This window comes from Capricornis sumatraensis, chromosome 19, assembly GCF_032405125.1.
Source record: "Capricornis sumatraensis isolate serow.1 chromosome 19, serow.2, whole genome shotgun sequence".
Classification (NCBI taxonomy): domain Eukaryota; kingdom Metazoa; phylum Chordata; class Mammalia; order Artiodactyla; family Bovidae; genus Capricornis; species Capricornis sumatraensis.
In genome coordinates, this window is record NC_091087.1 from 72,267,403 (window position 1) to 72,280,484 (window position 13,082).

The 13,082-nt window shown below is 58.2% G+C and overlaps 1 protein-coding gene across 2 annotated transcripts in view; it reads right to left on the bottom strand.

Moving 5' to 3' along the window:
• BEGAIN (brain enriched guanylate kinase associated) overlaps positions 1-2,771 on the bottom strand; it is a 45,545-nt gene extending 42,774 nt beyond the window's left edge. For both annotated transcript variants that reach the window (XM_068991020.1, XM_068991019.1), the window contains exon 1: positions 2,745-2,771. The gene's annotated coding sequence lies outside the window, so the exon portion shown is untranslated. The remainder of the gene's footprint in view (positions 1-2,744) is intronic.
• Positions 2,772-13,082: the final 10,311 nt, after the last annotated feature.

Sequence of the window (13,082 nt, forward strand, 5' to 3'; positions counted from 1 at the left end):
AAAGTCAGGAGACCTCCCCAAACACACATGTGCGGAAAGGCTCCCTGGAGGTCGAAAGGGGAGTGATGCTAACTGACGCCAACTACCCATAGGCCTTTGCGGTGGAATCCTTCTTGGCTGAGAGATGCGTGGGCACACACGGGAGGATCCTGAGACACGCCAAATACGGACTCTGCACCGGGCAAATCCGAATGATTGGTCAGAGGGAAACCGGAAGAAATGCCCCAGAAAAGTCAGTCAAACTACCAGGAGGGTGCAACTCAGACTGTCTGAGTGCCCCTGTGTCTATCCACACGTCCTGTACTTTCTTCCTCCTACTAAGCACTTTATTTGTTTCACCACGCTCCATCTTTGTGGGAATTATTTTCTTCTGCACAGCCGAAGGTCCAGGGCCTTGTCACTGACCACTGGTCTAGTGGTCAGGATTCTCGGCTCTCACCGCCACAGTCTGATCTCAATCTCTGGCCGGGGACTGAAGCCCTGCTTCCAGCTGCTATAGACCCAGGACCGCTCTCACCACCAGGCCTTCACCTCTCGTTCCTCCACCATCCCCTGTTCAACTCCCACCCGGGCCCTGGGCTTCACGAGCCTCCAAGGACTTGAGAAATTGTGGACGGTCTCCAGGGCCTCCCCTGGTCGCTCAGACGGTAAAGAATCTGCTTGCCGTGCAGGAGGCCTGGGTTTGATCCCTGGGTCGGAAAGATTCCCTAGTGAAGGAAATGGCACCCCACTCCAGTCTTCTTGCCTGGAGAATCCCATGGACAGAGGAGGCCGGCGGGCTACAGCCCATGGGGTCGCAGAGAGTAGGACAGGACAGCGACGGAGCACGCACGCATGCGTCTTCAACCAAGCCCTCAGCCACCCATGGACTGCTCTCCTCCCCTCTCATTCATTCATTCTGAAGTGCCTATGGGAGTGGGGGGCTACTTCAAAGCACTGCTGTGGAGACAAGGCGTGAAAGTGCTTGTATCAGGGCTGGCACATAGTAGCTGCTCGATAAATGGCAGCTCTCTGGGGCCAGAGTCTGTGCCCAAGCGTCTCTGCAGGCGGATAGATCTTCTTCCACACTGCCTTGCCTCGCTTCCACTCTCTGACCCAGAAACGACCCACTCCCCACGCCTGGCCCGGTGGAAGGCCAGAACCACAGCACTGAGGCTCCAGGAAGCCCCCGCCCTGCCCACCCAGCATCCCAGGTGTGAAAAGCTCCAGGTTCTGAGGATAAGAGGAACACGGAGCGCAGGAACCTATAAATATGAGACAATAGTCCTTCGGAAAGCGCAGGCAGCCTCCTCTAGCCCGGCGCCAGCGCTCAGCAACCGCATCTGCCACTGCGCCTGCTTCTCTGCGCCGCCCTGATTATAGTGAGAGTCGGGAAAATTAAGGGTTTTCGGGGACGCTGCCAGGGCCCAGGCTGCTGCCTCCCCGCCCTGTGCGTCACACATGCCAGGCAGAGCCGCCCCTTATCGGCCACTTGCCCCAGCCGGCAATGCCACCCGGACTGGGCAGACGGCACAGCAGGGTATGATGGACTTTCTTCACTGGTCCCCGCGGCCCTGGGGGTGGAGGGACTCTGATGCAGGCAGTGGGCAGGGGAACTGGGGCCCAGTGAAGGGCAAGGACCTGTCCACGGCCCCTCAGAGATCTACAGCGCTGGGACCTCCACGGGAGCCAAGCCCATGGAGAGACCCTGTCCTGCTGGCCCACAGCCCGGAGGACTTGACCCCTGGTCAGTTTCCAATCTGCAAACAGCCCAGGTCTGTGGCTGACCTTGGCCACCGGGGCTCCACCTCTGCAGGCACTGCGTACTCAGCCACCACCGGCCCACTCCTGGGTCCCTCCTCTGCTCCCATCAGGCTGGTCCAGGAGACTCCAGGATGTTGCCCACGCTGTTCCTGCCCCAAAGGAACCACACTGGGGACGGGGTGGGGCCCAAACGAGGAAGGAAACACCTCGACACCAGGCAGGAAGCGGAAACGCTAGGGCAGCAATTCCCATCCAACAGTGCTGGGGTTCAGGGAGGGTGGACGCTTCAGTGGAGCGGCCCCCGGGGCCCCGCCTTCGCCTCCCCGAGCCTCAGTTTCCTCCCTTCGAACTGTGGGGAATGGGAGCCCCTTGCCCTGCAGGCACAGAGTGAGACCTAGGGGGTCCGGGGCCGGCGCAAGCCCACGCACTGCGATCGCTCAATGAACTAGCCCCTGGTTCAGCCTCCTTCTGGCTCCTCGACCTCTCCGGGGGTAGGTGGGGCGGGGGTGCTCACTGAGCCTCGACCCGCGGCAGGAGAAGGGCCTGCCTGCACGCGGGCCACCCGCCCGGGACAGCGGCAGGTCCCAGATCGCCTAGGCCCCGCCCTGCTCCCCTCCCCCCGCCGTGCCCCAGCCTCCCTCCCACCGCAGGGATGCACGTGTTAGGGGGGCGAGGACCCCCGCAACTCGGTCCCAGGTGCTCGGGCCGGCCTCGCGGGGGGCAGGGCGGCGCGCCTAGGCCGAGTCCCCGCCCCGCCCTGCGAGTGCCCCCCGCGGCCGGCGAAGCGTTCATGGCCGGGACCCCCCACGCTCCCACCCGGCGCACCGGCACCGGAGGGGGCGCCACAGGCGGGGTGCAGAGGCTGGACTGTCGCCCCCCTCGCGGGAGGGGGCACGCGGGCCGCCGGCTGCGCAGCCGAGACCGCGCTGCCGCGTGGGTGGCGCCCGCCCCGCCTCCGCGCCCGCGCCCGCGCCCTGCCCTCCGGGCTCGCGGGTACTCACCGCCCGGCGGAGCCGGCCCGGCCGCCGGCCGCCCGTCCACATGGCCCCGGGGCAACCGCGCGGCTCGCCTGCGCCGCCGCAGCCGCCGCCGCCGCCGCGCTCGGGTCCCGCTGCCGCCGCCGCCGCCGCCCCCGGCCCGCACCCTCCCCTCCGAGGCCGAGCGCGCCCGGAGCCGCGGCGCGGCCGGGGCTCCCCCCAACCCGCCCGGCTTCCCGCAGGGAGCGCCCGCCCCCCGCCCCCAGCCCGGCTCCCCGCCAGCCCCGGCCCCGCGCGCAGCCGCGGCTGATTCCGCGGCTCCCCCCGCGGCGCCCAGGCGGGGCGCACTGGCTGGGGGACGCTGGGGCAGGCCTGGGGGCGCGGGGAGCCACGTGCACTCGGGAGCCGGGGAGGGGATGGCGGCCGGCCGGGGAATGAATGAACCCGTGGGAGCATGAATGGTGGGGCGCGGTGAATGGAGTGCGGTGCGAGTGGGGGGAACGAATGAATGAGGAAGGAATGCACTAGGGAGCGCCGAGGGAAAGAATGGACCAGGCCCCGCGTTCCCGCTCTGCTTGACCCAGCACACCTGTGCCAAGGTAGCCAGGTGATGGAGGAGGGCCACCTCCTTCCCCAGCAATCTGGAAGAGGAGGTGGCCTCTAGAGGGGTCAGGGTTACCCCAGGAACTTCCAGCTGGAGTACCCTTCTCCCTACCCCCGCAAAGCTCCAGGCTGGCCCCGTCCTAGTCCTGAAGAGGGTACTGAAGAGCCATGGCCCTCCCCCTGAGGCATTGCTGCAAGGCCATCGCCATGGTCCAGGCCTGGCTGGGCCTCTTCAAAACCAGACTCAGCTCTGAGGGCCTTACACAGGGCACCTGGACAAGTCTGGCAGCCAGGCCAGCCCTGCAGCAGCCAGCGCTGGAACCCTGGAAAAGGAAACACAAGGGGGCCAGAGGATCCTGGCTGGTGCAGAGAGAGGTCCCAAAGCACATGCACTTGCCTCCTGCCTTCCCCTGAGACCTATGTGCTCGTGGTTCACCGTGTTTATATAAGTCCCAAGCACGTGGCAGATTACAAGATGCAGCCTATGAACACTTTATATGTATATATATAGAGAGAGACCTTTAAAAATCGTTGCAAAATGCATACAACACAAAGCTGACCATGTCCGCCGATGTGAAGTGTACAGTTTGGTGTGGCACTAAGTACTTTCACTTCGTGGTGCAGCCCCCACCACCATCCGTCTTGCATTTCCCGTGTGTGAACTTTGCGGGTTCTGTTCACTCACTTAATCGGGGGAGGAGGTGGCTCCAGTCAGGCACAGGACAGTGCTGTGAAGAGCCACTGATGGCAAGGGAAGTGGAAAAACAGTGAGGAAGAGACAGCAGGCAGGAGCCAGCCACTGATTTGAGCCATTTAGCGTGGAGGCACGGTCCTCTCTCTCCCGCCCCTCAGGCCCTGGGGACCCTGTTGAGGAACAAATGGAGAGAAGGAGGTGCAGGGAGGTTCAGGGGCCGGGGTAGGCATCAGATGACAAGCCTTCCGCCTGGCGCACAGGGCCCAAGATGGGAATGAAATGAGAAGTGCTGCTGAGGGCGTGGGCTCTTTAAATCCCCCCTGGAGGGCTCTTTTTGGCTCACCTGGGCCCTGGGTTTTCCATGGTGAGCTGGGAGGCTCTGTAACCTCTGCTCCTGCCCTTGAGGGCTTTGACCCCATTCAGGCCGCGCAGAGGGAAGGGGGCAGCACACAAGACACAGTTGGGGCCGACCTCCCGCCTGCCAGCCCTAAAGTCCCTGCCCTCCCCAGGTCCCAGGGGGACAGCAGTAACAGTGGAAGGTGGGTGGAGGGTACACGTAGGGCTCTGCGTGCATTTCCTGCCCAGACACTGATCCTGCTTAGATGGTGCCAGAATATTCGCTATCAGCCCCGGGCTCTGCTGCTGCCAACGCTGCAGATGGCTCGGGTGGGGGGTGGGGGGTGGGGGGCGGGGGTGGGGCGGGCGTGCCCAGGTCAGGCCGCTTGCACACTTGAGCTGGGGGCCTGCTTGGGAAGGCCCCAGAAGAGCCCTTCGCCTACACTGCACACCTACTCCCCACCCAGCAAGCCCTCTCTTCTCCCCTCTCCCAGCTCACTGATGATGGAAGTGGGGAGAAAGCCAGCATGCTGGGGTGGGGGGCGGTGGTGGTCTCAGTTGACCCCCATAATGGCCTTGTGAGGGAGGTGGCGCTAGCCCTCTTTGGCAGATGGGAAAACTGAGGCTCAGAGAGGCAAAGTCCCTCACCTAAGGCCACTCAGCAAATAGGGGCTAAGCTGGGATTTAGTACCCTGGTCCTTCTGGTCAGATGCTCACTCCTGCTTCAGGTCTCACTTTAGGACCCGTCTCTCGGCGTCTCTGCACAGAACGTCAAGATGGTGCAACCTTGAAGTTGCTTACAGGATGGGCTGGCCTGGAAAGGCCTCTGCAGTTGGCATAGCTACAGTCTGGAATATCAGTGACATTCAGGCAGACTTCCTGGAGGAGGTGAGGTTTCAGCTAAAGATGGGAAGAAGAGATAGAAATGGCAGGGCCGGGTGGGTCCCTGTCCCCTGGCCTCCTGCCCTCATTTGGGTGTCTGTTGCCCGCCAGCCGCGGTCCTTGCCCTCCACCTCTCAGTCCCGTGCCCTGGTTTTATTGCCTCTTCGTGGCTCTTGTGACCCTCTGCTGTTACCTGGTTGACTTGTTTCTTGATCTTCCCAGCTGGAGTATGTGCTTTGAGACAAGGCAGCGGGGGCTGGGGAGGAGAATGAACAAATGAATGGAGGATGGACAGAGGGAGGGGTTGGAGGAGGCTGGTGTGACGCCTGGCTTCTGGGTGTGGTGGCTGAGTGGGTGGGGGAGGGCAGCGGGTCAGGGGGTCGTGGAGAGCGTGGGTCCTGTAGCCACCCAGGTGTGGGGGTATAGCCCCTCTCCACCTTGGGCTCCAGAGTTGGCCAGTCAGTCTGATTCCAGCCTTCTGTGTTTCCTGCCTTCCCCATCTCAGGCTAGGATGGAGAAGGTTCTAGGAATGTGGGCTCCGGACCTTCCGAGAGGTTTGTTTGCTCCAGGCCCCTACAGGTGTGTGATGTAGCCTCCTCCAGGCTGCCCGGCAGGATCCCTCAGAGCTGCCCTCTGCAAAGCCAGTACCCCTCCCCCTCCCCCCACCCACCCCACCTCCACCCCACCTCTCCTCCATCCCCCCCAAGTCACCACTTCCCCATCCCATTGCCCCCACCATCTCCCACTTGTTTCTCCTGGGAGCACTTTCTTAAGAGTCATCAGCATCTGCTTCTGGGGGTAACCCAATACTTCTGGGCGACCAAAGAACAAAATGTTCCTCAATTCATTAAAAAAAATAGGGGTGTCGATGCCGTGTAGTAAAGACTCCAGGTGGAACCCTGATGCCCCCTCCTCCACGGTCCTGGCTCATGGGCCCACAGGTCAGGCCCCAGCCCCCGGGCTGGGAGGCCCTCTGGCTCTGCCCTTCGCTCCTGGCTGTGTCCTGTCCTGGGTCGTCTCTGGGAGGCGGCAGCAGCCTCTCCAGCACTCGGCCCTGCAGGGGGCTTTCTGCCACGCGGGGCTGGGTGCCGTGACGTGGGCTCAGAAACTGTAACGTCGGGGGAAACCATTTTTACCAAATCCTTATCAAAACAAAACTGGGCACGAACTTCTCACGCCTAAATAGACAAGTCAGGTCAGGCCAAGAAAAGAAATGAGAGCCGCCTCGCTGGAAGAAGGGGCTTCAAGGTATCAGAGGACCGGGGTCATTTCTTATCCCCTTGGGACAGCTCTGGCTAGTCAGCGCTTGGCTCCCCCTCCTTCTGGACGATCTGTAGCACCTGGGGAAGGGCAGTGCCCAGTTTCCTGCCCCAGGCTGCCCTGCAGGAGGCCAGGGAGCCTGTCTCTGGGCCCTCCATCCTCAGGCCTGGGTGTGGTGAGGATCACAGGGCAGGGGATGGTGCCGAGGTGGCCTCGTTGGGATGAAGTGGCCACTCCGCGTGCAGCTCTGCTGAGGACAGAGTCACCTGCCAACGGGGGCAGGTGTGGTCAGGCCGCACCTGGAGACCCAGGATTCGCTAGCAGCCCACCCGCCTGGTCCTGGGCCCGGCCTGGGTTCCCGGGGTGGGTTGTTCCCACGCTCCTGCCACGCCCCTTGGCCTGGACTGAAGCTCCCTGTCAATGTCTATGCCCTCCTGTTTCTGGGCCTTTGCACCTGACGTCTTCTCACCCTGGGATGCCTTTCCATGGCGTGCCCACTGGAAAACTCCCCCGCTCAGCTCCCGAAGTTGCCTCCTCTCAGAAGAATGTGTGATCCTCCCCAGAGGTGCATGTGGTTTCCAAAGAGCGGCACCCTGGGGCTCACTGAGCAGGTTGTCGTCGGAGGGTCCTACAGGGGCCTGGGCGCTGGTGCAAGGAAGTGGAGGCTGAGGAGGTGGAAACAGACCAAAAAGCTGAGACTGAGGTCAGGGATGGCCACCGGCCAGGCTGCCTTGAGGCTGAGCGCCAGCTCCTGGCGTGCGTGTCTGGCACTGTGCTGAATGGCATGGCTGATGGGGAGGGCGGGGCAGTGCCGAGTTGGTGTGCTGGCCCCAAAGTGTGAACGCTGAAGATGTCTGGAGCAGGCATCTGTAGGATGCCCACGCCCACCCTTCCCAGCCCAGAAGCTCCCATCTCCTTCCACAGAGTCCCCACAGCTTCCCCACTGCCCCATCTCTGAATCATGCTTGACGTCTATTCTGGGCCCCGGGCAGGGTCCCCAGTACATTTCTCGTGCTGTCCCCCTATTGTTCAAGAACCTTCAATGGCTCCCTAGTGCCCAACATGTCCCATCTGCCACTCAAGGCCTTCTGTGGGCTTCCCTGAGTCTCCAGTTCAGTTCAGTTCAGTTCAGTCGCTCAGTCATGTCTGACTCTTTGCCACCGCATGGACCGCAGCATGCCAGGCCTCCCTGTCCATCACCAACTCCCAGAGTTTACTCAAACTCATGTCCATTGAGTCAGTGATGCCATCCAACCATCTCATCCTCTGTCGTCCCCTTCTCCTCCCGCCTTCAGTCTTTCCAGCATCAGGGTCTTTTCTAGTGAGTCACTTCTTCGCATCAGGTGGCCAAAGTATTGGAGTTTCAGCTTCAACATCAGTCCTTCCAGTGAACACCCAGGACTGATCTCATTTAGGATGGACTGGTTGGATCTCCTAGCAGTCCAAGGGACTCTCAAGAGCCTTCTCCAGTACCGCAGTTCAAAATCATCTATTCTTCGGCATTCAGCTTTCTTTATAGTCCAACTCTTACATCCATACATGACTACTGGAAAAACCATAGCTTTGACTGGACTGACCTTTGTCAGCAAACTAATGTCTCTGCTTTCTAATATACTGTCTAGGTTGGTCATAACTTTCCTTCCAAGGAGTCTCCAGTGGGACTTACCCTCTTGACAGATGCACCAGGCTCTTCTGCTCCTTCCTGTCCCTTCTAGACAGCCCCCTGCCCCCTTCTACCCCCATGCCCACTCAGCTTCTTCTCCTCTGGTCCCAGCTCAGAACAGGAGAAAAGCAAAAGTGAAAAGTGAAAGTGTTAGTCGCTCAGTCGTCTCCGACTCGTTGTGACACCTTGGGTTGTAGCCCACCAGGCTCCTCTGTCCGTGGAGTTCTCCAGGCAAGCATACTGGAGTGGGTTACCATTCCCTTCTCCAGGGGATCTTCCCACCCCAGGGATCAAACCCGGGTCTCTTGCACTGCAGGCGGATTCTTTACCATCTGAGCTACCACTCCAATAAAATAAAGGTTCTTGTGCTTCTGACTCCTGGAATGGGGAGGGTGGGGCCACGGCTTCCGGCAGGGTCTGCAGGGGGCCAGCTCCATCCACATCTCCACCTTCCGGCCCCCAGGGCACACTGTTTCACTGTTTCATTCTTCAAAGGCTCTAAACCCTCTTCTTTAACCAGATGATGTCTCTTCGCGAGTCTCCTCTTGTCCCTTCTCTGTGGCTTCCACCCAGAACGATGCCAAGGTATGAGTGACCTCTCAGTCTCCTGCTTAGACTTCTAACCTGGGTACCAGGAGATTGTGGGTCTGGTCCTGTCTGCCTGGGATTAACTGGGAGACAGTCTCTTCTCTGAGATTTCCTCGCCTAGATGGGAACCACGCCCATGAGTCCGGGGACAGAGGAGTTTGCAGCCTCAGCCCTGGCGTCAAAGGCCTAGAACACCCCAACCGTGGGGCACACCACTCCGTGCCAGGTGCGGAGCCCCACAGACAGCAAGGAGGGCGCACAGGCCGGGCGGGGCTGCTGGAACGTGCGCGGGCTGCCCTTGGTGAAAGTGGGCGGCAGAGGCGGACGCCAATTTTCTCCACTCCACTGGGCAGGAAAATTATTTCTTCTGATTCCTCTGTGTTCCAGCCGGTTCTGTGCCTGCAAGAGATCCAGAGGCTGGTCGGAACAGGGGCTGCTGCGAACCTCAAAGTCAGGCAGCGGCAGGGACCCCGGCTCCGGCTAAGACTGGAGGCAGAGGGAGGCAGCCCGCCCACAGCGGCCGGAGCCCTTGAGCATCTCCAGCATGCTTTGTCGAGCCTCTCTAGTCTTTCTCTGGGCTCTGCCCCTCTGCCCCCACCTCCCCTCTGGGCAGTGGATTCTCTTGGGGCTGCAGACATCACAGAGGAGGGCCCCAAAGGAAAGCACGGTGGGGCGGCCACATGCGTCTGCCACAAGTGATCGCTGAGCCCCCAGCAGGCCTGCAAGGAAGGGAGGCTCAGCCCAGCTTAGAGGGGAAACTGAGGCTCAGAGGGTTGAGCCGGTGTGCTCAGGGGATGTGAGGGGTGGGGTTTCACCGCCACAATGTCCTAGCATGGCCCCTTAGCCCCCGCTAGCCTGTCCCCAGATGGGACCAGCCAAGCAGAGGGAGGTAAAGCAATGGAGCCTGCCCCTGTTTCAAAGCGGCCAGGTGCCATTCATGTCTAGGTACTCAGACTTCCGGAGGACACCGCCAAAGCCTCCCATCCGAGGGGGCAGGGCAGGGGCCTAGGGGCCACAGCTGAGGTCCAGGAGCCCAGCATGCTCTTCCCTGGCCAGAGCAGCCAGTGACTGGGCAGACTGGGACATGCCTAGGGGGACTGACCCGCCTGGCACAGGGCTGAGCGGGCTTTCGGGTCTAAAATGGGACAGTCCTGGGCAAACCAGGATCAGTTGGTCTGCCCAGGCAGATGGAGAACTTTGGATGGTTCAAGTCCAAACTTAGACTGGGAGGTAGTGGGGGCTTCAGGGCTAGAGGGGATTTAGTGGAGGGGAGGGCGAGGTTGACGAGGAAGCGGTGCTGGCAAGGACGGAGATCGCGTCTGCCTGTTTCAAGGTTCTGCCAGAGCTGAGCACACTCCTGAGGGGTTTGGGGGTTCTCCTGGGGGAGCTGGGCTTCCGGGACCCAGTCTCGGATCCCGCTCTTCCTCAGGGCAGCCTCCCCCCAAGACATGAGGTCCGGCTTTCAGACCATCTGGATATCCGCCTCATCGTTGCTAGTGTCTCTCTGGCCAAAACAAGCACCTGGGGCACCTCTGCCCACCTAGGGCAGAGGGGGTGCAGGCTCTGGAGTCAGGCAGGGCTTTGTTCAGATCTCAGCCTGGCCTTGTCCTTACCCTGGGAGAGGCCATTTGTGGCTCCAGCTTTTGTTTCTGCATCTGGAAGGGGGTTCCCTTCTCTGCAAAGATGCTGAGAAGATGGAAGATTTGAAACAAGGTCTATGGAGGCCCTGGGACAGGCCCTGGGACGCCCAGGGGGCTCCGCGGGAGCTTAGCTCCCCCAGCTTCCTTCAGCTTCCCCAGGACGTTAGGTCCGGGAGCAAGGAGCTTGCATAGATGGAAGAATGCTGAGCAAGATGGATTGCTGAGCAAGATGGCAGGGGCTGGATGGCGGCTCTCAGCCCCCGGTCAGCCCCGGGACCCCGTCCGTAGTCCCCAGGGGGTGTTCATTCTGAGACTGAACTTGGGGCCAGTGCCTCCCACCCACGTGACTCCCTCGCCTGCCCCCGAACAGAACTTTGTCCAGGGGTTGGCAGTCCAGGCCCAGCTGAAGGACAGCATGTTCCAGCCATCCTCAAACCGGAACAGTCAGGTAAGTTGTGTGTGGAATTGAGTGGAAGAAGTTGTTAAAAGGGATTTCGTTGTTGTTGTTGTTGTTTTCTTATAGCTTCACTGACGTACAATTGACTTGCAATAATCTGCTCCCATTTAAACCGCACAATTTGGTAAGTTTCAACATGTGTGCCAGGAAGGCATCACCACAGTCAAGACAGTGGACATTTCCATCAGCTGTGAGATTTCCTCTTGCCTCTTTGTAAGCCATCCATCACTTCACCCCTGTCCTCATGCAACCCCTGATCTGCTCTGTACTGTTATAGATTAGCTTGCACTTCCTGGAGTTTTATATAAGTAGAATCCTACAGTACGTATTCTCTTTCTTCCCCCCCCCCCTTCTTTTTTTTTTAGGCTGGGAGAATTCTGGCTCCTTCCACTTAGCATAATGATTCTGAGACTCATCCATGCTGTTGGGTATATCCATAGTTCGTTTCTTTTTATTGTTGATTTGTATTCCACCGTTTGAATATGCTATCATTTGTTTATCCATTTCCCAATTAATGGACATTTGGGTTTTTCCACATTTTGGCTATGAAAGCAAAGCTGCTAAGAATATTTGGGTCCAAGTTTTTGTGTGGACATATTGCTTTAACTTCTCTTGGGCAAATACCTTGGAGTAGAATGGCTTGATCATATGGTAGGTGTATCTCTAATTTGTTAAGAAGCTGCCAAACTGTTTTCAAAGTGGCTGCACGATTTTAAATCCCCAGCAGCCGAATATGAAAGATGCAGCTGCTCCACATTCCTGCTAGTATTGGGTAAGGCCAGTCTTTTAAATTGTAGGCATTCATAATGGCTGTGTGTTGGTATCTCACTGTGCTTTTTAAAAAAAATTTTTTTTGGTGGAGTATCATTGCTTTACAATGTTATGTTGGTTTCTGCTGTACAGCAAAGGGAATCAGCTATCAGTTCAGTTCAGTTGTTCAGTCATGTCCGAGTCTTTGCGACCCCATGGACTGCAGCACGCCAGGCCTCCCTGACAATCACCAACTCCCAGAGCCTGCTCACACTCATGGCCATTGAGTCGGTGATGCCATCCAACTGTCTCATCTTCTGTCATCCCCTTCTCCTCTTGCCTTCAATCTTTCCCAGCATCAGGGTCTTTTCCATTGAATCAGCTCTTTACATCAGGTGGCCAAAGTATTGGAGCTTCAGCTTCAACATCAGTCCTTCCAATGAATATTCAGGACTGATATCCTTCGGGATGACTGGTGTGATCTCCTTGCAGTCCAAAGAACTCTCAAGAGTCTTCCCCAACACCACAGTTTAAAAGCATCAATTCTGTGGCACTCTTTCTTTATGGTCCAACTCTTACATCCATACATGACTACTGGAAAAGCCATAGATTTGACTAGACAGACCTTTGTCAGCAAGTAATGTCTCTGCTCTCTAATATGCTGTCTAGGTTGGTCATAGCTTTTCTTCCAAGGATATCCCCGCTTTTTTTGGATTTCCTTCCTTTGGCTGCTGGGGATGTAAAATCGTGTAGCCACTTTGAAAACTGTTAGGTCACTACAGAGTGCCGAGTAGAGTTTCCTGTGCTACATAGCAGGTTCACGCCAGTTATCCGCTTTATACATCGTAGTGTATATATGTCAATATCAGCCTTCCAATTCATCCCCCACTCATTCACCCGTTGACGTCCGTATGTTTGCTCTCTACCTCTGTGTCCGTATTTCTACTTTGCCAATAGGTTCATCTGTATCATTTTTCCAGGTTCCACATTATGCATTAATATACAATGTTTGTTTTCCTCTGACTTGCTTCACTCTGTGTGCCATTCTCTAGGTCTCTGCAAAGGGCACAACTTTGTCCCTTTTTATGGCTGAGTAATATTGCATTGTATGTGTGCTACATCTTTTTTTGTTAATACTTTCCTCTGTCAGCGAGCATTTAGGTTGCTTCCATGTCCTGGCTATTTCACACAGTGCTGCAATAAGCGCTGAGGTGTATGTATCTTTTGAGATTATGTCTTTATCTGGGAATATAGGGGCTTCCCAGATGGTGCTAGTGGTAAAGAACCTGTCTGCCAATGAAGGAGACATAAGAGATGTGGGTTCAATCCCTGGGTCAGGAAGATCCGCTGGAGGAGGGCATGGCAACCCACTCCCGTGTTCTTGCCGGGAGAATTCCGATGGACAGAGGAGCCTGGAGGGCCCCAGTCCATAGGATTGCAAAGAGCTGGACATGACTGAAGTGACTTAGGACACATGCATGGCAGTTCT